Raw genomic sequence first — 22,465 nt, 5'->3', positions numbered from 1 at the left:
CAATGGGCGATATAGAGCCTGACAATACCACTTGTAAATGGGGGAATTAGAACTTGACAGTAACACTTGTTAATGGGCGATTTGGAACCTGACAATAACACTTGTTAATGGGCGATTTGGAACCTGATAATAACACTTGTTAATGGTCGATTAAGAGTCTGAAAGTAACACTTGTTGTAATATATTGTAACACTAAAGTCTTGTTAATGAGAGATTTAGAACTTGACAATAACACTTGTTAATAAGCGATTTATAGACCAACAATATCACTTGTCAATGGGCGATATAGAGCCTGACAATACCACTTGTAAATGGGGGATTTAGAACTTGACGGTAACACTTGTTAATGGGCGATTTGGAACCTGACAATAACACTTGTTAATGGGCGATTTGGAACCTGACAATAACACTTGTTAATGGGCGATTAAGAGCCTGAAAGTAACACTTGTTGTAACATATTGTAACACTAAAGTCTTGTTAATGAGAGATTTAGAACTTGACAATAACACTTGTTAATGAGCGATTTATAGACCAACAATACCACTTGTCAATTGGCGATATAGAGCCTGACAATACCACTTGTAAATGGGGGATTTAGAACTTGACAGTAACACTTGTTAATGGGCGATTTAGAACTTGACAATAACACTTGTAAATTGGCTATTTAGAACTTGACAATAACACTTGGTAATGGGCGATTTAGAATTTGACAATGACACTTGTTAATGTGCGATTTATAGTCTGACAATAAGACTTGTTAATTGGAAATTTAGAACTTGACAGTAACACATGATTTTGGGTGATTAAGAGCCTTACATTAACATTTGTTTATAAGTGATTTAAAACTTAACGATAACACTTGTCTTTGGATAATTTAAAGCTTCACTATAAAAAAAAACCTTTTCTATGGGCGATGAAGAACTTGACAATAACACCTGTCTATGGGCGAGTTAGAACTTGATAGTTACATGTCATTGGTTGATTTAGAACTTGACAATAATATTTTAGTATATTGGTGATTAAGAGCTTGACAGTAACACATGTTTATGGAAGATTTTGAACATGTCATTAACATGTCTTTCTGATTTAGAACTTGACAGTAATACTTGTTAATGGTCGAGTAAGAGCTTGGCAGTAACAATTGTCTATGCGTTAGCTAGAACTTGACAGTTAAACATGTGTTTATATGTGATTTGTAGCTTGACACGTAGCTTTCAAGTAAAAACAGTTGTCAATGGGCGAATTAGAGCTTGACAGTACACACACTTATTTTATAAGCCACTTTGAGCTTGACGGTAAAACAAGGGTATTTGGGCTATTTGGGACCTGACCATGGCAAAGAATCCTAGCTCAAAACTTAATGGACCTCTTCCGGAACCCAGTAGTTAAATATTCGATTTCAGTCGACAAATTAATTTGTGATCTGCTGTTATATATACATATTTCTTTATAAATAATGGTTGCTAGTTGACAGTCTGGTATCTGTATCACTCCGGAATCGGAAAGGGTTTTTCCTTATCCGGACTAATATTAACTCTCTCTCTATCTCTTTTTCTTGTCGGTGAGAGTAGCAGTCGTTATTTTTATTTGAGTGCAAAATATTACAACTAAAACCATCTAATTCGTTATTATATGTGTCCTTCGTATACAAAAGTCCTCCAAGGATACACTGAGAATGGTGGAGGACCCGATACGCGTCGCTGAGAACCAATCGTGTACCAATTGTTAAATATTTAATCATCCGTGTTATTTGCTCTATGTGATGTTTGAAAACTTTTAAAGGGAGGAAATTCATAGGCAGGATACAAACACTTGAAGATGGACGATTTAGAGATGGTCAATAACACTTGTCTATTGTTTTAGACGGGATGTTCACCTCTAGATGTTTTAGATATTATTGTCACCTTGATGTTATTTGTTTGTGCATGCCTTTTTGGTCTCATTTACGTATACAAAAATTATCTTGTTATTCAAAACATACAAACCGTCTGTACACCAACTAATAAGTTCCAATTACCAATTAAAAAACCCAAAACAAACCCAAGGTTAAGCTAATCAACAAACTAGTTAGCCATATTACTGATAGCAAGTGGAAATGGAACTTGTGGGTGTAAGTAGAACTCTCGCCAACTCATTGTCTGGAAACATGTCATACTACCCTCGCCCACTCATTGTCGAGGAATAGTAAGTAGTACCTCGCCAACTCATTGTCTGGAAACATGTCATACTACCCTCGCCCACTCATTGTCGAGGAATAGTAAGTAGTACCTCGCCAACTCATTGTCTGGAAACATGTCATACTACCCTCGCCCACTCATTGTCGAGGAATAGTAAGTAGTACCTCGCCCACACAATGCTGAGAAAAAGTGTATACTACGTGATATACCCAACGTATACCGAAATTCTCCTGTTATTCAAACATTGCCGAGAATAGTTAATGCTACGTGATTTACCTTATGTATACCAACATGCTCTTGTTGTTCAAACATGCAAACTGTTTGAAAACAAACTAATAAGTTCCAATAATAAAACCATAAAAGACAAATATTTCAGTTGTATCTAATCTAATAATTGGACATATGGCAAAATGAGGGGTACTTTGTTCATATGATTTGCACCACGTGACTTTTGCCCCTTTTGATAAAATTACTTCCCTTAGTTTAAGATTGAAAATATAAATTATATCAGCGGATAACCTAGTCATTTTCCGTCACACTAATGTGTTTTTGAAAACTTCCTTTGGCGGACTTTACAAAAATGTTACCGTGTACTTCTTTAAGGGGAAATGCTGAAAATTTTCAAGTACTTTTTACGAAATGGGAAGGTTGAAATCATTATGTTTTTGAAAAAATTTGGCCGAAAACTTACGAAAGCAGATAAGTTAAAAGTTACTTAACTTTAAAATTCAACCGATCAGAAATCATGAACAACATCTTCTTGTTTCTTGATTTCTGTTTTGAACCTTGTTTTTCTACGATTTTTTGCGATTTTATATAGCAATTATTCTACGGTTACGCTTTCGATTTTCAAACTAAAAAGGCGGAAAGTTTTCAATGTAGACAATACAAAAAAAGAAGAAGATGTGGTATGCTTGCCAATGAGACAACTATCCACAAAAGATCAAAATGACACAAACATTAACAAATATAGGTCACCATACGGCCTTCAACAATGAGCAAAGCCCATACCGCATAGTCAGCTATAAAAGGCCCCGATAAGACAAAGTAAAACAATTCAAACGAAAAAACTAACGGCCTTATTAATGAAAAAAAATGAACGAAAAAAAAATATGTAACACATAAACAAACGACAACCACTGAATTACAGGCTCCTGACTTGGGACAGGCACGTACATCAATAATGTGGCGGGGTTAAACATGTTAGCGGGATCCCAATCCTCCCCCTAACCTGGGACAGTGGTATAACAGTACAACATACGAAACGAACTATAAAAATCTGTTCAAAAAGGCTTAACTCATCAGATAGACAAAAAATAAAAGTGGACGTGGCCGGGTACTTATACATCCCGACACAAAAAGACACAATGAACAGATCTGAGAGTAATCGCAGTTATCTGACAGCTAGTTCAAAGCCACTAACAACTAATAAAAAAATCATGCCTCTAAGACTAAACACTCAATCCGTACACATCCAACATAAAATGGATTTAGTGTAAAGACGTCATAAACAGCCAGAGAAAAACATGACCTTGTGCAATGCTAAGTTACAGGTATCGACAGATTGTAGATCCATGAAAATATATATAGATATAGGAAGATGTGGTGTAAATGCCAATGAGACAACTCTCCATCCAAATAACAATTTAAAAATTAAACCATTATATGTTAAAGTACGGCCTTCAACACGGAGCCTTGGCTCACACCGAACAACAAGCTATAAAGGGCCCCAAAATTACTAGTGTAAAACCATTCAAACGGGAAAACCAACGGTCTAATCTATATAAACAAAACGAAAAACGAGAAACACGTATATATTACATAAACAAACGACAACTACTGTACATCAGATTCCTGACTTAGGACAGGTGCAAACATTTGCAGCGGGATTAAACGTTTTAATGGACCCAAACCTTCTCCCTTTTTCTGAAACAATAGCATAACATCACAACATAGAAAAACATACGATAAAATATCAATTGGCAGACTTAACTCAATCAAAAAACGTATAATTACACAATGAACGAATAAATTTGATCTGCGATATCTGAATACAAATGCTCAGTTAATTAAATATTAGAGACAAACATTCATGACCAAAAGGCTAACAAACAAATTCAAACACACTGAGAAATATTTAACCAATCAATGTTCACTTTAGAAAAAAAACGTTTTTTTTATAATCTTGAAGTTTATACAAATGATGTAAGAATAAGTGAAAAATTGAAGATATTACAAATAATCAAAGCTGGTATACAGACAAGATCCATATAAATAAAAAATGACAAAAAAGCATTATAAACAGTATCAACAGGTCGAATTAACAAGAAAATACGATTTGAGAGTACTCGCAGTTACTGACAGCTAGTTAAAAGCCAAAACCAAATAATAGTAAAAAATCATGCATCAGAGACTAAAATCGACTAAAACTCATCACAGGGATTTAGTATTTTAACGTCATTAATAGTCAAAGAAGACATGACTTGTGCAATGCCAAAAATAAATGTATCGACAGGTAGTAGTATAGTGAAGAGCGACTTCTATAGAAATAAAAGAAAACGTGGCTGTGTCCCCTATACATCTCGAGTAACATGCGAGTAATATTTAGTTAGCTTTTAATCTACTGATAACAAAATCAATATTTATACCAATAAAAACAATATTCAATGATCTTATTACAGTGTTGAATAGGTATGTTCATTTGTACTTTGACACGAACTGAACCCTAAAACATGTGCAAATCACCTGTATGCGGACAAATTGTTGATACAGCATAGGAATTGGCATATTGACATTTTTATTATAGAGGCATATATATAATCCTTATATAATGGCTGCCGTCATGATATTAAGGCAAACTGGCCGCTATGCAAATTAGCAAAGTACCCAAAATTGTGCCATATGATCCAGGTATGAACGAAAACAACGCGCATGGTGGATATCTTTCCTACTATATTTGAGACGCATCTCCTTTGAAATCATTTAATGTCGGCAATATATGTCATATAAACGTAGTGTTTTGTACAAACTAAATTCTTTAAAAACAATATTTTTTCCACAGAAAACGCCATTTTTTTCCAAATAAAATATCCACATTTAAAGACCTTCATCGATCTTTATCTTATTGTGACGCTTTCGCGCATGCTCAGTCGACATATAGCCCGCGAAATCTACAATCACGACCCGGCCATGAACAAGTTCGTCAGTATACAGTGATTAATAATACTAAATTCAGTCTTTGTCACATGAATTTCCCGTTTTTAGCAAGAAACTAGGACGGGTTCAAACGAGAGGATTTTGATAGCGGCGAAAACTATGCACCTTATAATCAGACCGACTTTATCAGATGACAAAACGAATACTAAAAATAAGGCTTAAAATAGGGCGTAGCTATATAAAATACACGACGTGACGTTTTAGACAACTACATTATATTTTGTTTTACGGGGTATGGGGACAAAACAAAACGAGCCTTCAGATCATGGTACTGTATGCAATACAATGTCCCAAAGCGACGAACAAATCTAACGTATCAAGGTGAAAGACTCGATTTTTATCTAACTGGAATAAAAATTTAATATTGAAAGCAATGGCCAGCTAAATAAAATCATCTATGAACGGTCAGAACTGATCTAAGTAGTGTCTCCTTCATGACAGCCTTAAATATTAAAACTCAATTTAATAGAAAGGACACTGCTATTTTCAGTGTTTAGTACAGGTTCGATATCCCTGGATACAACAGTTCAACAAAGAACCTTATGCGGAAAAAACAGAGGACTTTTTTTTATGTCAGAATAGTCAAACATCACTGTCCGCACTGATTTGTGTCCACACTTGTTGGGATAACAATTAATTTTTAAAAGCCTATGTACTCCAATAACCATAAGAAATGTAGTAAAGAAATGCTGGAAAACTGATATTTTAAACAATTATTCGTTAAAAAAAAAAGAAGATGTGGTATGAATGCCAATGAGGCAACCATCAAATAAAGTTCAAATGAATTGAATGTACGCAATTATAGGCAACAAAAAGGCCCTCAACAGTTATAAAACCACATTGCCAATAGTCTGCTATAAAAGGCCATGAAATGAGAAAATAATGCCTCGTTTAAACGTGCGTGCATTGCAATTCGTATCAAAATATACGTAAGGACGTAAATCGTTTCAAATGCGAATTAAATAAATTCACACATACATTTAATTTCGAATTCGCTAATCGGGTTCACATACTTTTCTTTTATAATTCGAAAAGGCTAATTGGAAATGCGTTTTTCGTTAATACGAAACATAAGTTAACTAGGTCGGCGTATGACCATATACCAAACATATAAAATAATCATTTCATGTATTACAGAAAAAACCCACTTAATTTCAATCATTTTTCTACGTTAAGGGAAAACAAATTCCTCGAAAATCGGTGAACTAGAACATTTACACCAAATTAGAATTAAGATCTATCACAAGTCGCGTACGTGATAATGAAGATAACGAACTTAGAAATTTATATTTTGACTAAATTTTCGTGACACCAAATATTGCAACAAGACAGAACAAATTGCAGAATTCTTACTGGACAGACGGACTGACGGACTTCAGACAGACGTTTGGATGCATGGATGACGTGCAGACCCTTAGAGTCGTCGATAGGGGATTAAATAAAGAGTTGGCCTAGAATTCTTCCAATAATTTTGCCGATTTTTTTTTCTTCATCAAATTGAAAATTAAATGTAATGATTTCTTTTCAATTTATTTTAATATGCTTATACTTTTTTTGACAAATTAATTAAATCTATCAATTAAGTGTCTTCATCTTAAATCAGTGCTTTATTATCATTATATTCCGATCTGCGTTTTTTCAACCTACCCCTAAAAAGGTTGATTTGTTTTCTGGGTGCCCAAAACAAAAACCCACAATGTCTCGTTTCAAAAAATTAAACATTTTCCCATGGGATAAGTATCTCTGACAGTATATATACTATATTGATTTTTTCCCGTAACGACAAATGAGATACGTCAATATATTAGTACATATATATATATCATACGAACTTGACCGATAATTGACCCTAGGTATAAAGACAGGTTGACCCATATATATTAATTAATCAATATTGTATGACTCCATTATTGCATTTTTATATCTTTCTGGGTTGCTGATTGCAAGCACATAGAGTTCAAATTCACAAATATAATTTTTAAATTGGCATTACTTTATACGAGATCCAAACAAAACCAACTAAATATTATAAATATGAAATATTGATTTTCCCTTTATATACCTCAGTGACCAGGTCATAATGACAAACCTTCGTCCTCAAATAAACCAGGATTAACCCTTAATACTCAGAATAAATATATCATATATGGACATGTCATATTTTCGTACTACATGTATTTTAGAGCTTGAGAAAACAAGAAATTGGCAATAAAAAAGAGTTTATGTTTATATGTTAGATAGACAGTGTTATTTCCAAAAGGTCACGTTGGGTCAACTTGTCAGACTGACCACAGGTATATACTGGTCAGACGTAGCCTAAACAGAAGGTAAGTCAGTTTTATCTTTGATTTCTCATTTTAGAATTTTCTAACTTACCACTTCTCAAAATAGGTACCAGGGAAACATTCAAAATATAGAACCTTACAAAGAATTAATATGAATAAACATATTAAGTTCTGAAACTACGACCGAGGTTAATTACGTAAATGTGATTAGTGGCGATGTATAGAGCCTCTTCATGGGTATTGTGATTATGTGATTACTTAGCTTTTCGCATGGTGAATGTTTGAATAACTAGACCAGATATTTCATGATTATAGATTAATTTATTATCTTGTTTAAAAAAAATAATCAATGATTGTGTGATTTTATTGGCCTAAAATTTGGGATTATGTGATTACTTAGACTACCCCATGAGGGACCTCAATATATGGTCTCAAAATGTCCCAAGATAATAGGAACCTTAATCCCTGTAACAGGAATGCCTACAAAATAGAAATCGACTAAATAATAATCCACATTCTCTTCTATGTTACGAAAAATATAGGTATAATTGTAAAATTAAGAGAAATTAGAATTCATTATTGTGAGACTTATATCAACCTACTACGTGTATTGGTGAAATCATTATTTCAATCTTTTACATTAGGTCATGAATACGGAAAAGGCCAAACAATAATTATAGATATAGAAAGATGTGGTGTAAGTGTTGTTTCTTGCTCCATGGTAGAAAAATATGGAAGTTAGATAAGTTTGACTACAGTTTGTAATTTTGTTTGGAAAAATATTGTACATATACTTTTAATGAAACTTTATAGACGTCAGCTGTCATGATCCCTAAATGTCAGGATGTTTACAATTTTGTTAACTATATAAAGTATGTTAAGGACCAGTTGAAGCACGACTCCGGGTGCTGAATTTATCGCTGTGGTGGCATTCGTTTGGTTTGTGCTCTTTGGTCGGGTTGTTGTTTCTTTGACATATTCCCCGTTTAAATTTTTATGCCTTGGTATAGGCAGTCAAAATCGGGGAGACAGAAAATTGAAATATATATGTACTTCTTTCCTTAGAGAACTTACTATCTATATGTACCGATGGTATATAAATTGTATGGGACATGATAGGGCTATACAGAGAAGTCATTACTCGTCCGTTACTGTGAAATGTCGTGTCACTGATTCTATTTAGAGAAGTCATTACCAGTCCGTTATTGTGTAATGTCGTGTCACTGATTCTATATAGAGAAGTCATTACCAGTCCGTTATTGTGTAATGTCGTGTTACTGATTCTATATAGAGAAGTCATCACCGATCCGTTACTGTGTAATGTCGTGTCACTGATTATATACAGAGAAGTCATTTCCAGTCCGTTACTGTGTAATGTCGTGTCACTGATTCTATATAGAGAAGTCATTACCAGTCCGTTATTGTGTAATGTCGTGTCACTGATTCTATTTAGAGAAGTCATTACCAGTCCGTTACTGTGAAATGTCGTGTCACTGATTCTATATAGAGAAGTCATTTCCAGTCCGTTACTGTGTAATGTCGTGTCACTGATTATATACAGAGAAGTCATTTCCTGTCCGTTACTGTGTAATGTCGTGTCACTGATTCTATATAGAGAAGTCATTACCAGTCCGTTATTGTGTAATGTCGTGTCACTGATTCTATTTAGAGAAGTCATTACCAGTCCGTTACTGTGAAATGTCGTGTCACTGATTCTATATAGAGAAGTCATTACCAGTCCGTTACTGTGAAATGTCGTGTCACTGATTCTATATAGAGAAGTCATTACCAGTCCGTTACTGTGAAATGTCGTGTCACTGATTCTATATAGAGAAGTCATTACCAGTCCGTTATTGTGTAATGTCGTGTCACTGATTCTATATAGAGAAGTCATTACCAGTCCGTTACTGTGAAATGTCGTGTCACTGATTCTATATAGATAAGTCATTACCAGTCCGTTATTGTGTAATGTCGTGTCGCTGATTCCATATATAGAAGTCATTACCAGTCCGTTACTGTGAAATGTCGTGTCACTGATTCTATACAGAGAAGTCATTACCAGTCCGTTATTGTGTAATGTCGTGTCACTGATTCTATATAGAGAAGTCATTACCAGTCCGTTATTGTGTAATGTCGTGTCACTGATTCTATATAGAGAAGTCATCACCAGTCCGTTATTGTGTAATGTCGTGTCACTGATTCTATACAGAGAAGTCATTACCAGTCCGTTACTGTGTAATGTCGTGTCACTGGTTCTATATAGAGAAGTCATCATCAGTCCGTTATTGTGTAATGTCGTGTCACTGATTCTATATAGAGAAGTCATCACCAGTCCGTTATTGTGTAATGTCGTGTCACTGATTCTATATAGAGAAGTCATTACCAGTCCGTTATTGTGTAATGTCGTGTCACTGATTCTATATAGAGAAGTCATCACCAATCCGTTACTGTGTAATGTCGTGTCACTGATTCTATATAGAGAAGTCATCACCAATCCGTTACTGTGTAATGTCGTGTCACTGATTATATACAGAGAAGTCATTTCCAGTCCGTAACTGTGTAATGTCGTGTCACTGATTATATACAGAGAAGTCATTTCCAGTCCGTTACTGTGTAATGTCGTGTCACTGATTCTATATAGAGAAGTCATTACCAGTCCGTTACTGTGTAATGCCGTGTCACTGATTCTATTTAGAGAAGTCATTACCAGTCCGTTACTGTGAAATGCCGTGTCACTGATTCTATATAGAGAAGTCATTACCAGTCCGTTATTGTGTAATGTCGTGTCACTGATTCTATATAGAGAAGTCATTACCAGTCCGTTACTGTGAAATGTCGTGTCACTGATTCTATACAGAGAAGTCATTACCAGTCCGTTATTGTGTAATGTCGTGTCACTGATTCTATATAGAGAAGTCATTACCAGTCCGTTATTGTGTAATGTCGTGTCACTGATTCTATATAGAGAAGTCATCACCAGTCCGTTATTGTGTAATGTCGTGTCACTGATTCTATACAGAGAAGTCATTACCAGTCCGTTATTGTGTAATGTCGTGTCACTGATTCTATATAGAGAAGTCATCACCAATCCGTTACTGTGTAATGTCGTGTCACTGATTCTATTTAGAGAAGTCATTACCAGTCCGTTACTGTGTAATGTCGTGTCACTGATTCTATACAGAGAAGTCATTACCAGTCCGTTACTGTGTAATGTCGTGTCACTGATTCTATACAGAGAAGTCATTACCAGTCCGTTACTGTGTAATGTCGTGTCACTGATTCTATTTTGGATGTATTAGAAGTAACGACTGAACGAGGATCATTTGTGGAGCAGGAACTGGTACGGTTTCGGAGAACCTCAGTTGACCCTCGTTTCACAGGCACTTGTCTCAGAATTTTTTTTTTCCTATTTACCTTAATGGGATTTTTTTTCTGAGACAAGCGCCTGTGCCTCGTTTATATATGTAGGACTCTCAAGTGCGATTGGGACGCTAAAAAGCGATGGTCACGCTAAAAGTGCGATGGTATACGCTTAATTGCGATGGATCCACACGATATTTGTAAGTGCGATGGTCCGCGAAATTATAGACTCAAGAAACGTAGTTTGATTATGACGTTATCAGTCGGTTATACAAACCAAAAATTAACACGCAGGAAGATAGATTCAGAATATTTTATTAACAATTTTCACAATAAATGTCCTTGACTTTAATACTAGTAATTGCTTTAAACTTAACCGTTCTTTGTCGGCTGTAGCGCAATGTTTATTTTTTTCGAGTGCTGGAAGGACTTGTATTCTGTAGTCAACAAATTTACTAAATACATACAAAACAGTATACGCCTACTTATCCTGCTTCTATTAGAATACGGATACATTTGAAGCATTGTTTATGTTGCAGTTTACTTTGTGATCCTCGTTAAAATGCTGTCGATTTTAATAAAAGATACGTCCGACGGTAAAATAGACATACATGTTTTCATGTGTGAATTATAAATTTTCTGCATTTGTTTGTACTGTACATTATAGGAAAATAAAACATGTATTTATTCTCGCTAAGAAAAAGGAGAAAGCTAGGCGAACATTGCCTTTCTCTCGTATTTGACATGATTAAAAGCTTATAAATAAAAATATGAATGTTGCATATTCCGACAATGAACGAATTTTGTATTTATAAATTTTCAATGACGACTGTAAGGGAGGTTGTAACATTGGTGTGAACGACAATATATACCAATTATCCAAATATTCAATACCATGAATACGCTCCAAATTGTTAAAAAAATCATTTTACATGAAATTTAATATTTTGCGACACATAAATTAGTACCTTTATAGAAATTATTACTTGGTCGAACTTGTTTATTTAGAAACAATCACTTAAGCCTACCGGTAAATTATAAAGCCTTTTACATATGTTATACCTTAGCATACTAGTTTTTGCATAACTTTTTTAACCTCGATGTTTTAACCCCTCGAATTTTACCCTTTGGACCATCACACTTTAGCGTGATACACCATCGTACTTTCGAGAACAAACAACCATCGCACTTTAGCGTGAGACACTATTGTACTTTAGCGTAGACAATCGCACTTTAGCGTAGACAATCGCACTTTAGCGTGACCATCGTACTTCAGAGTACCATCGCACTTTAGAGTCCTATATATATATAGATAGATAGGGTTAGTGTTAGTGTTAGTCGATATGTAGTTTGATAATGCTGTTTGTCTTTTACTTCTTTTGTTGATTTATGGTATGTGCCTGCCCAGTTATATTGTTAAGAATTAAACTAGTTTAACTGTGCATAACAAAATTGGATATTATGTATGAAGTATATGTTCTTCATGCGATCTGTGTTGAACCATCTTAGAATCACGGTATGCATGTGAAATAGTACAGCTAAAGCAAATTGTCCGATTTGTTCAAGTTGATAAGAGTTTCAATTGAAATAGGTATTTTCAAACGGGTTGTAATGCCAGTCAGTCCGATTTGGGACTATTACACTATATATAATTACGTCCCAGGTCCGAGTAAATGAAATCGATTGCTCCTTTATATTGCAATACCATTACAAGAAATAGCCTTTCAAAAAGGGGAAGTTACCTGTGTACCAATATCATGAATATGCATGATTAATGACCAGGCAAAATCTAATTGCTAAAAAAGAGAGGACAAATCCGATACTCTACGGGATTGAAGGACATTTACTAGGTTTGGATTGTCCTAACCAATCAATAATCTTTAATTATTCACGTCTCGTAATATCTTCCAATCAGTTAGTAAGAAAAATTCACGAACTGACTGTCCATGTTAAAAAAATGTCTAAAAATGTTACGATTTAAAATTTCTTACAACAGTCTCGCATACTAGTGTACGAAATATCTATTTTTCAAGAGGTATATGCACAGAAAATATACTGTGTGACATATTTTAGTAAACTTATGCGCACATCTTTGGTTCCCTGAACTGTAACTGAACCCGTAAAAAGCAATGCGTTGGTCTCTTGTTATACTTTCTCAGAAATACTATTGGAATTATGTTTTTTGAAAAATGTAAACTTTTTTATAGAAAGCTAATGAAATCGGCGAATAATGTTCTTGTACCTTGACCTTAATCGAAACTAAATGTCAACAGCACTTATAAGACATACACAATGATTCATGTTGACCCTCTTTAAAACATCACACATGTCATGGTTTCTACGTAATTTGTATTTTTTTTTTATTATTCATTTTCACACTAGATGCATAACAATTAATACTGATTTTTTCCCCTTTTTTTGGTATGGAATAAAATATCTAATATCGTTTTTTCAACACTTTCTTGAGGCCATTATTAATTGTTTTCACACTAAATTTTTATATTTTATGTCTTTTTTTAAAAATATCACAAATAATGCGTCATGTTTATCCTTATTTTTCTAAAATTAACCATGTTAAAACTAGTATAGACAGAAAGTATCGATCTGAGAATATACAAAGAGACTAAAAGTACAGATCTGAGAGTTCTCGATGAGAGTACTCAAATTACCGATATGTATAAGAATAAGAATAAGAATAAGAATAAGAATAAGAATTTTATTAGTTTGAAATCCAAACAATAGGATTGTTACTAAAATACACAACAAAAAAACAAACAAACAGGCATATTAAAGTTACAAAACGATAGTCAATAAACAGTTACACTACAAACATGTAGCATTGAAAGAAAAACAAAAACATAGATCAATAGTATTAATTATAATACTATTTTTGACAGCATGCCTCCTCTTTAAAGTTATGTGTTAAAATATTATGCTTATGTATCAAAAAATTTGTTATAATATACATTACACAGTTCATATATTGACATTATAATTGTTTCTCTCATTATACATTTCACTTATGTAGTTAACAATGATAAGTAAAATATCACATTCTTCGCAGGAAAATATAAAAATCAAATTTATTTTCTTCACTCATGGAATTAAAACAGGGGACAATATTAGAAATTTCATTAAACATTTTGATCCTAGTTTTATTAATTTCTGAACATGTAATGATGAAATGAAATTCATCTTCCAACTCTTTATGGCATAAAGGACATATTCTATTTTCTAGAGCTGTTTTGTTGTATCTTCCACGTTCAACAGCCAACATACTATTACTTATTCTTATTTTAGCATAATTTTTTGTAACATTTTTATCTAAATTCAATAAAAGGTACTTTTCTAGTTCATACTTAACTTTAAATTTTCTGTAGGTTCTTAGTTTATTTCCATTTATTGAATTTTCATCATTAAAGAGACAATTTTTCCAATATATAATGTAATTTTCATTGAGCTTCCTCACGACGGCTAATAGTAATCGTTTTTTAGAGAAGGTACATTGATTTTCCCAAACATGAGTGAAATTTAATTTTGAAAGTAGCATTTGAACTTTTGAAGCAAATCCATCATTTAACTGCTTGTTAGCTTTATAAACATTATATAATAAAGACTCATTTTCATTTGACTTTAAAATATGTAACCAAAATCCTATAGAAGACTTAAGGGCCTGTATACCAATAGGGTACATATGTATATATCTCATACACTCGTTTGAATCGTATAACATTGTCATGTTGGGAGTTTATATAGCTGACTTTGGGTTATTGGCTTTTCTCATTGTTGAAGGCCGTACCGTACGGTGACTTATAGTTGTTTACTTCTGTGTCATTTTGGTCTCTTGTGAAGAGTTTCCTCAATGGCAATCATACCACATCTTCTTTTTTTTTATGTATACAAAGAACCGATCTGAGAGTACTCGCAGAGACACGAAGTACCGATCTGAGAGTACTTGAAAAGACTCAAATTATAGATCTGAGAGTACTCACAGAGACACCAATTACCGATCCAAGAATACCCGCAGAGACACAAAGTACCGATCTGAGAGTACTCGCATACTCACCAAGTACCGATCTTAGAGTACTTGTAGAGCACCAAGTACCGATCTAAGAGTACTCGTAGAGCACCAAGTACCGATCTGAGAGTACTCACAGACACACCAAGTACCGATATGAGAGTACTCGAAAAGACTCTAATATTCGATCTGAGAGTACTCACAGAGACACAAAGTATCGATCTAAGAGTACTCACAGAGACACAAATTATCGATCTGAGAGTACTCACAGACACACCAAGTACCGATATGAGAGTACTCGAAAAGACTCTAATTATCGATCTGAGAGTACTAACAGTGACACAAAGTATCGATCTAAGAGTACTCACAGAGACACAAAGTATCGATCTGAGAGTACTCACAGAGTCACCAAGTACCTATTCAAGAATATTCGCAGAGACACAAAGTACCGATCTGAGAGTACTCGCAGAGACACAAATTACCGATCTGAGAGAACTCGTAGAGCACCAAATACCGATCTTAGAGTACTTGCAGAGCCACAAAGGTACCGATCTGAGAGTAAATGCAGAGACACAAAGTACCGATCTGGGAGTACTCACAGACACAGAGCCACAAAGTACCGATCTGGGAGTACTCATAGACACAGAGCCATAAAGTACCGATCTGATAGTACTCACAGAGACACAAAGTACCGATCTTAGAGTACTTGCAGAGCCACAAAGGTACCGATCTGAGAGTAAATGCAGAGACACAAAGTACCGATCTGGGAGTACTCACAGACACAGAGCCACAAAGTACCGATCTGGGAGTACTCATAGACACAGAGCCATAAAGTACCGATCTGATAGTACTCACAGAGACACAAAGTACCGATCTGAGAGTACTCGCAGAGACACAAAGTACCGATCTGAGAGAACTCGTAGAGCACCAAATACCGATCTTAGAGTACTTGCAGAGCCACAAAGGTACCGATCTGAGAGTAAATGCAGAGACACAAAGTACCGATCTGGGAGTACTCACAGACACAGAGCCACAAAGTACCGATCTGAGAGTACTCACAGAGACACAAAGTACCGATCTGAGAGCACTCACAGAGACACAAAGTACCGATCTGAGAGTACTCGTAGAGCACCAAGTACCGATCTGCATACTTGCAGAAACACCAAGAACCGATCTGAGAGTACTCGCATAATCACCAAATACCGATCTTATAAGTTCTTGCTCATGTTATAATGCCACACATTGTTCTTGCAAGTGTACGGCTTCTTATAATATAATACCGTACGATGTTCTCGCAAAAAGCCTAACATGTTTAACCCCGCCACATTATTTATGTGTGTGCCTGTTCCAAGTCAGGAGCCTGTAGTTCAGTGGATGTCGTTTGTTTATGTGTTACATATTTGTTTTTCGTTAATTTTTTTTATATATAAATAAGGCCGTTAGTTTTCTCGTTTGAATTGTTATGCCTACCTACGATAGTACAGGGGCATTATGTTTTCTGGTCTGTGCGTTCGTTCGTCGTACCGTTCGTTCGTTCGTTCGTCCGTTCGTTCGTCCGTTCGTTTGTCCGTCTGTCCCACTTCAGGTTAAAGTTTTTGGTCAAGGTAGTTTTTATGAAGTTGAAGTCTAATCAACTTAAAACTTAGTATACATGTTCCTTAAGTTATATATATAGTATGATCTTTTTGATTTTAATGCTAAATTAGATTTTTTACTCAGTTTCACGGTCCATTGTACATTGAAAATGATAGTGCGAGAGGGGCATCCGTGTACTTTGGACACATTCTTGTATTTTTGAAAGGACACAGATGGATTCATGACAAAATTATGTTTTGGTGATGTTGATGTGTTTGTAGATCTTACTTTACTAAACATTCCTGCTGCTTATAATTATCTCTATCTATAATGAACTTGACCAAGAAGTAACAGTGGAAAATATTTTGATATTTTGTAAAAATTACAAAATTTATTAAAATTGTTTTAAGGGTTTTGTAACACACGCGGGAAAATATGAATGCTACTCAAATCCAATCTATTAAGTTGAAAAGATTATTACAGAAAAAGCATGGTGTGCACCATGCACTTGCACTGCACTCTCATTAGAAGAGTTGAATAGAATGATATAAAAATGAATGAAATTTCATTTAACTATTATACAAATATAAATATCATGTATAACAACAAACTAGAGTATACAGGAGACAAATACTTATATCGCTACAGTATAATAGTTATAACGGTGAGGTTGAATTTCCTGACATTTATTCATCATTCACATACGAACTTGTCTCCGATTTTTTTTTTAATTCAATCCACCTTTATCTAACTTTCAGACATAGAGATTGTTTTTTTTTCTGACACACCGAGTGCTTGTGATCATCCACCAGAACTTGCGGTCATCCGATGATCAGTACTTCGGTACTTTGATTTACTAAATGCGGGGAAAGGGTGACAACTGGATGCATGAAAGATAGCGTGTTTGATAAAGAGTTATAATTTATTCGGTCCAATGACATAATCATCGCCCTTTGAATTTCACAAAAGAAGTTCGTAATGGAATTCCCTTTTTTTAGAAAAAGGTACGAGTTATTTGGTTAAATTCAAAAAGGTAAAAAAAAAAGTCTGTTTGAGGCTGTGAAGTTGAATTTAAGACCTCAACATAAAGTTGTTCATATTTTGAGTTAGAGGTGAAGAATTTTTCTGTAATGTTGATAATTTTTTTACCTAATACTGTAAACAAATATCATATAAAAAACGTGGTATTATTCAATTGCCAATGAGACAACTATCCACAAAAGACCAAAATGACACAAACATTAGGTAACCGTACAGCCATATCGGTTTTTATATTCGCACTCAGAGGGTATGGTCGCATAATTTTGTTTGGAGGGGGGAGTACGGTGCTGGGAGAAGCCATCTTAACTGAGCACCTTAATTTATCTTATTTTTTTTCAACTTCTGTCATAAAAATTTATAGAAAACAATAGTTTATTTCATTGGTGAAAGGTTTTGAATTGAATTAAATATGTTTAAGCACTCTTTGATCGTTGCCATGCGATTTTGTGTATGTGTTGTCATAAGCACTCTTTGATCGTTGCCATGCGATTTTGTGTATGTGTTGTCATAAGCACTCTTTGATCGTTGCCATGCGATTTTGTGTATGTGTTGTCATAAGCACTCTTTGATCGTTGCCATGCGATTTTGTGTATGTGTTGTCATAAGCACTCTTTGATCGTTGCCATGCGATTTTGTGTATGTGTTGTCATAAGCACTCTTTGATCGTTGCCATGCGATTTTGTGTATGTGTTGTCATAAGCACTCTTTGATCGTTGCCATGCGATTTTGTGTATGTGTTGTCATAAGCACTCTTTGATCGTTGCCATGCGATTTTGTGTATGTGTTGTCATAAGCACTCTTTGATCGTTGCCATGCGATTTTGTGTATGTGTTGTCATAAGCACTCTTTGATCGTTGCCATGCGATTTTGTGTATGTGTTGTCATAAGCACTCTTTGATCGTTGCCATGCGATTTTGTGTATGTGTTGTCATAAGCACTCTTTGATCGTTGCCATGCGATTTTGTGTATGTGTTGTCATAAGCACTCTTTGATCGTTGCCATGCGATTTTGTGTATGTGTTGTCATAAGCACTCTTTGATCGTTGCCATGCGATTTTGTGTATGTGTTGTCATAAGCACTCTTTGATCGTTGCCATGCGATTTTGTGTATGTGTTGTCATAAGCACTCTTTGATCGTTGCCATGCGATTTTGTGTATGTGTTGTCATAAGCACTCTTTGATCGTTGCCATGCGATTTTGTGTATGTGTTGTCATAAGCACTCTTTGATCGTTGCCATGCGATTTTGTGTATGTGTTGTCATAAGCACTCTTTGATCGTTGCCATGCGATTTTGTGTATGTGTTGTCATAAGCACTCTTTGATCGTTGCCATGCGATTTTGTGTATGTGTTGTCATAAGCGATCTGATATATCCTCTTTCAAACGCATTTTTTTTTAAATTTTGTATTTTCTTTTTATATCGATGCTACACCACCACCGTCCTAGATTAAAGATCATTTAAGGGAATTGATAGCGCTCATACACACCTTTAATATCGACACTTTTTCAATGTGAATGACCAGACCCTACTGTTGGCACGATAGTTTTTCCTGGCCCTTATGAAATAATGATAGCCTTCTTAGAATTTCACCACTTTTTAACACTGCCAAAAATTCTGCATAAACAGTACTTTAGTTATACTATTAAGAAATAAATTTGAATATGTATCATGACCGTTTATTTGTTTTTTAATGTTACATCTTTGAAAACCTAAGGTCACTAGTGCTCTAAGATCTTTTATCATGCCATGAATAATTTTTTTTTTCTTCAAATCTCAAAAATTCATTTTCAAATGTATGTAAAATTATTTCATATTTTTCTACACCTACACTGTAAAAATCGTGCTTAGAATTTAAACGCTTGTGATACATGTTTAGATCTAAACGTGTTTAGGATTGTGTTTAATTTCTAAACACATTTTTCAGTAAGCACATAATATTTAAACATGACATGAATTTAAACACGTTTAAAAATGAAAGTGTATAAAAATTAAACACATTTTTCTAAGCTAAACATGATTCTAAACACAATCCTAAACACATTGTACTGAGACACGTTTAGATCTAAACATGTAAAAAAGAGTGCACAAAAGATGTGCTTAGAATTGTGTTTAGGATCTAAACACCATTTTTACAGTGTAATTCACCTTTCAGTTTGGAAAAGTATGTACTTGAAACTATATTTCAGTCCAAACACATTGTTCAAATACATTCTGGAATGCAAACACTACCATTCTTCCTACTTCACAGCTCTTTCGTTTAGTTGCTTTCCGTTATTATTAATGTTCGATTATCAAGTACTTCAATTAGCATGTTTTTGTTTTTCAATTTGAAATATTTGACATTTTGTCATGCCAGAACTAAGTGATGCCCTTTGGAGAAGAATGTACAGTGACCTATAGTGTTTACATCAGCATCTTTGATTTATTGTCTTGGAAATAGGTACCGATTATCAGGTTATCTGCATGTTGATATCGTAAAATATCAGCTTCGAGACATAATATGAAGCTTTTTGTCGAGTGAGCGTAGCGAACGAGATCAAAAAGCCTTCATATAATGTCAAGCAGCTGATATTTTACAATATCAATATGCAGATAATCTGATAATCGATTTATCGGGCTATATTTGCGTGTTTCAGAAGTGTTTTCTTTGTTTCACCAGCACACAAAAGATGACTTGATAAGTTCGGGTCAAAGTTATTAACGTCGGTTCAAACATTATGACGTCGCTGATATGCCCGGGTCAAAGTTATTAAGGTCGGGTCAACGTATTTGACGTCACAAATACATGATACGGAATAAAATTAAGAGCTGAACAGAGTGATATAGACTGTGGGACGCCCGATAATACAGCATCTCTTTAACTTAACATATATTAAAGGTACGTTAACTAAACGAAATGAATAGTGAAAAAAATTTAAGATGTTTTTATGAAATCAATATCGACATCTTTGAAAAAATACGAACAAGGAAATTTTTATATTGCCTAGTATAGCAGGGTTGATTTCAATATCGTAGCATCTACGTCTACGTCGCTGCTATCAATGTCGCAGATAGTCAGTAGCTACACGTTCAATAGTCAAAATATACGTAGCATTACGTAGCAGCTACGATATTGAACGCGATCGATAAACTTTTGTACATGCTTTGTCGTTATCGACGACTCGATACCATTGATAACGTCGATATTGACTCGAAGTCGTCGATGTTGGCAACTATATTTCTGATGAATATAGTGTTAACTCATTAAAAGAAAATTTAAGTTGAGGAAACTTTTAAGTCTCATTAGAAATCGCACAAAATATTCTTATTTTTATATTACTAAATTTTGAAAACTTGATTGTAGAACATAAATTAAACTAAATAAAAGCAATAAAAAACATCATGAAGATATTTTATAATTCAATTGTCGATATGTATTCGATTATAAATCGATTTTCAATATCGAGAACATTCAAACCACTAGGAGAAACTAAACTGTCCTTATGAACAACCGTCTCAGATAAACATTTGGGACATAAACATAAAGCACAGAGAACAATCGATATCGACACTTTAAAGGAAACAAAATATTCTCTAAATGGTTCTAGCCTGTTGTCTATTTCTTGTATGAAAATATATTTTTCGTATCATGAAGTGTGATATGAAAAAGCGATACGAAAACTAAGTTAATTTTGATTGGCTTATCCAGTATTATTAGGATACGATCTTACGACGTTTCCATTGGCTATTTGTTAGTAGGTTTATGGTGACTTTCAAAGGTTAAGACGATGCAGTTTTCGTCAGTGTCACTTGAACGGCTATATATGATTTCTTCAATAATATTATATACAAAACACTCACACTTTTCACCTGAAAATCTTCTTATCGACAAATTATATTACATTCATGAAATACAAAAAAGTTTTGAATGTCTGATGCTAAAGTTTGTGTTCGGAACAGGACATATTATGACGTCATACAGGTATGTGCAAAAGACTGGGGGCGGATCCAGTGATCTAGCCATTACAAAAAAAAGGGGGGGGTATTCCCAACCCAGGATAAAAGGGGGGTTCAACTATATGTCCCAATTCAAATGCATTGATCGGGCAAAAGGGGGGGGGGAGGGTCTAACACCTTGAACACCCACTGAGACTAGACCAATTTTGAAAAACTCTTTTCCTTATGCATGTAGTTTCAAGGTTTGGTTGGCTTGCTTGATTTGTTTGTATAAATGTTTGCACAAGCATCCAATAGCATTTATGATTAGAAAATCTGAAGAAGATCGAAGAAGAATCTATCTATTGATTACAACTGTAAATCTGAATTGAAAACTAGTATACAAACAAAGCAAGCAAGCCAACTCAACCTTTAAACTACATGCATAAGGAAAATAGCTGAAACAACTTTTGGGATTTTGGTATGGGTTGATATAAGACCATATAAGATTTCTATATAAACAGTTATTATAAATTAACCGATGCTCGATATTATTTACATATTGAAACTAAGTAACTCGAGTTGATATCAAACGAAATGCGTTCTCACTCGTTATGAAACCAATGAGTAAAGCATTGGGAGAAAATTCAATAGTCGATATATACATGTACTTACAACATAAACGGATGATTTATTACAGCTGATTTCCTAGTGCTTGTAGATTGAAACTTTGCTTGCTTGGTCTGTTTGTATAAACGTTAATTCGAGGTTTCTTATTAACATCTCAAAAAAATATATATGCAAGCAAGCAAGCTAATCAAAGTATTGCTTTACATGCATTAGGAAAATAGCTGTAAGGCGAAGAGAAGATTGTCGATG

The 22,465-nt window shown here is 34.5% G+C and overlaps 1 protein-coding gene across 2 annotated transcripts in view; it reads left to right on the top strand.

Annotated features, from left to right (window-relative positions):
* The first annotated feature begins 7,616 nt into the window (after positions 1-7,616).
* LOC134710057 (estrogen receptor-like) overlaps positions 7,617-22,465 on the top strand; it is a 232,667-nt gene continuing 217,818 nt past the window's right edge. For both annotated transcript variants that reach the window (XR_010106091.1, XM_063570216.1), the window contains exon 1: positions 7,617-7,720. The gene's annotated coding sequence lies outside the window, so the exon portion shown is untranslated. The remainder of the gene's footprint in view (positions 7,721-22,465) is intronic.

This window comes from Mytilus trossulus, chromosome 3 (assembly GCF_036588685.1).
Source record: "Mytilus trossulus isolate FHL-02 chromosome 3, PNRI_Mtr1.1.1.hap1, whole genome shotgun sequence".
Classification (NCBI taxonomy): domain Eukaryota; kingdom Metazoa; phylum Mollusca; class Bivalvia; order Mytilida; family Mytilidae; genus Mytilus; species Mytilus trossulus.
The sequence above is the reverse complement of the archived record's forward strand: the minus strand, read 5'-3'. Positions and strand labels throughout refer to the sequence as shown.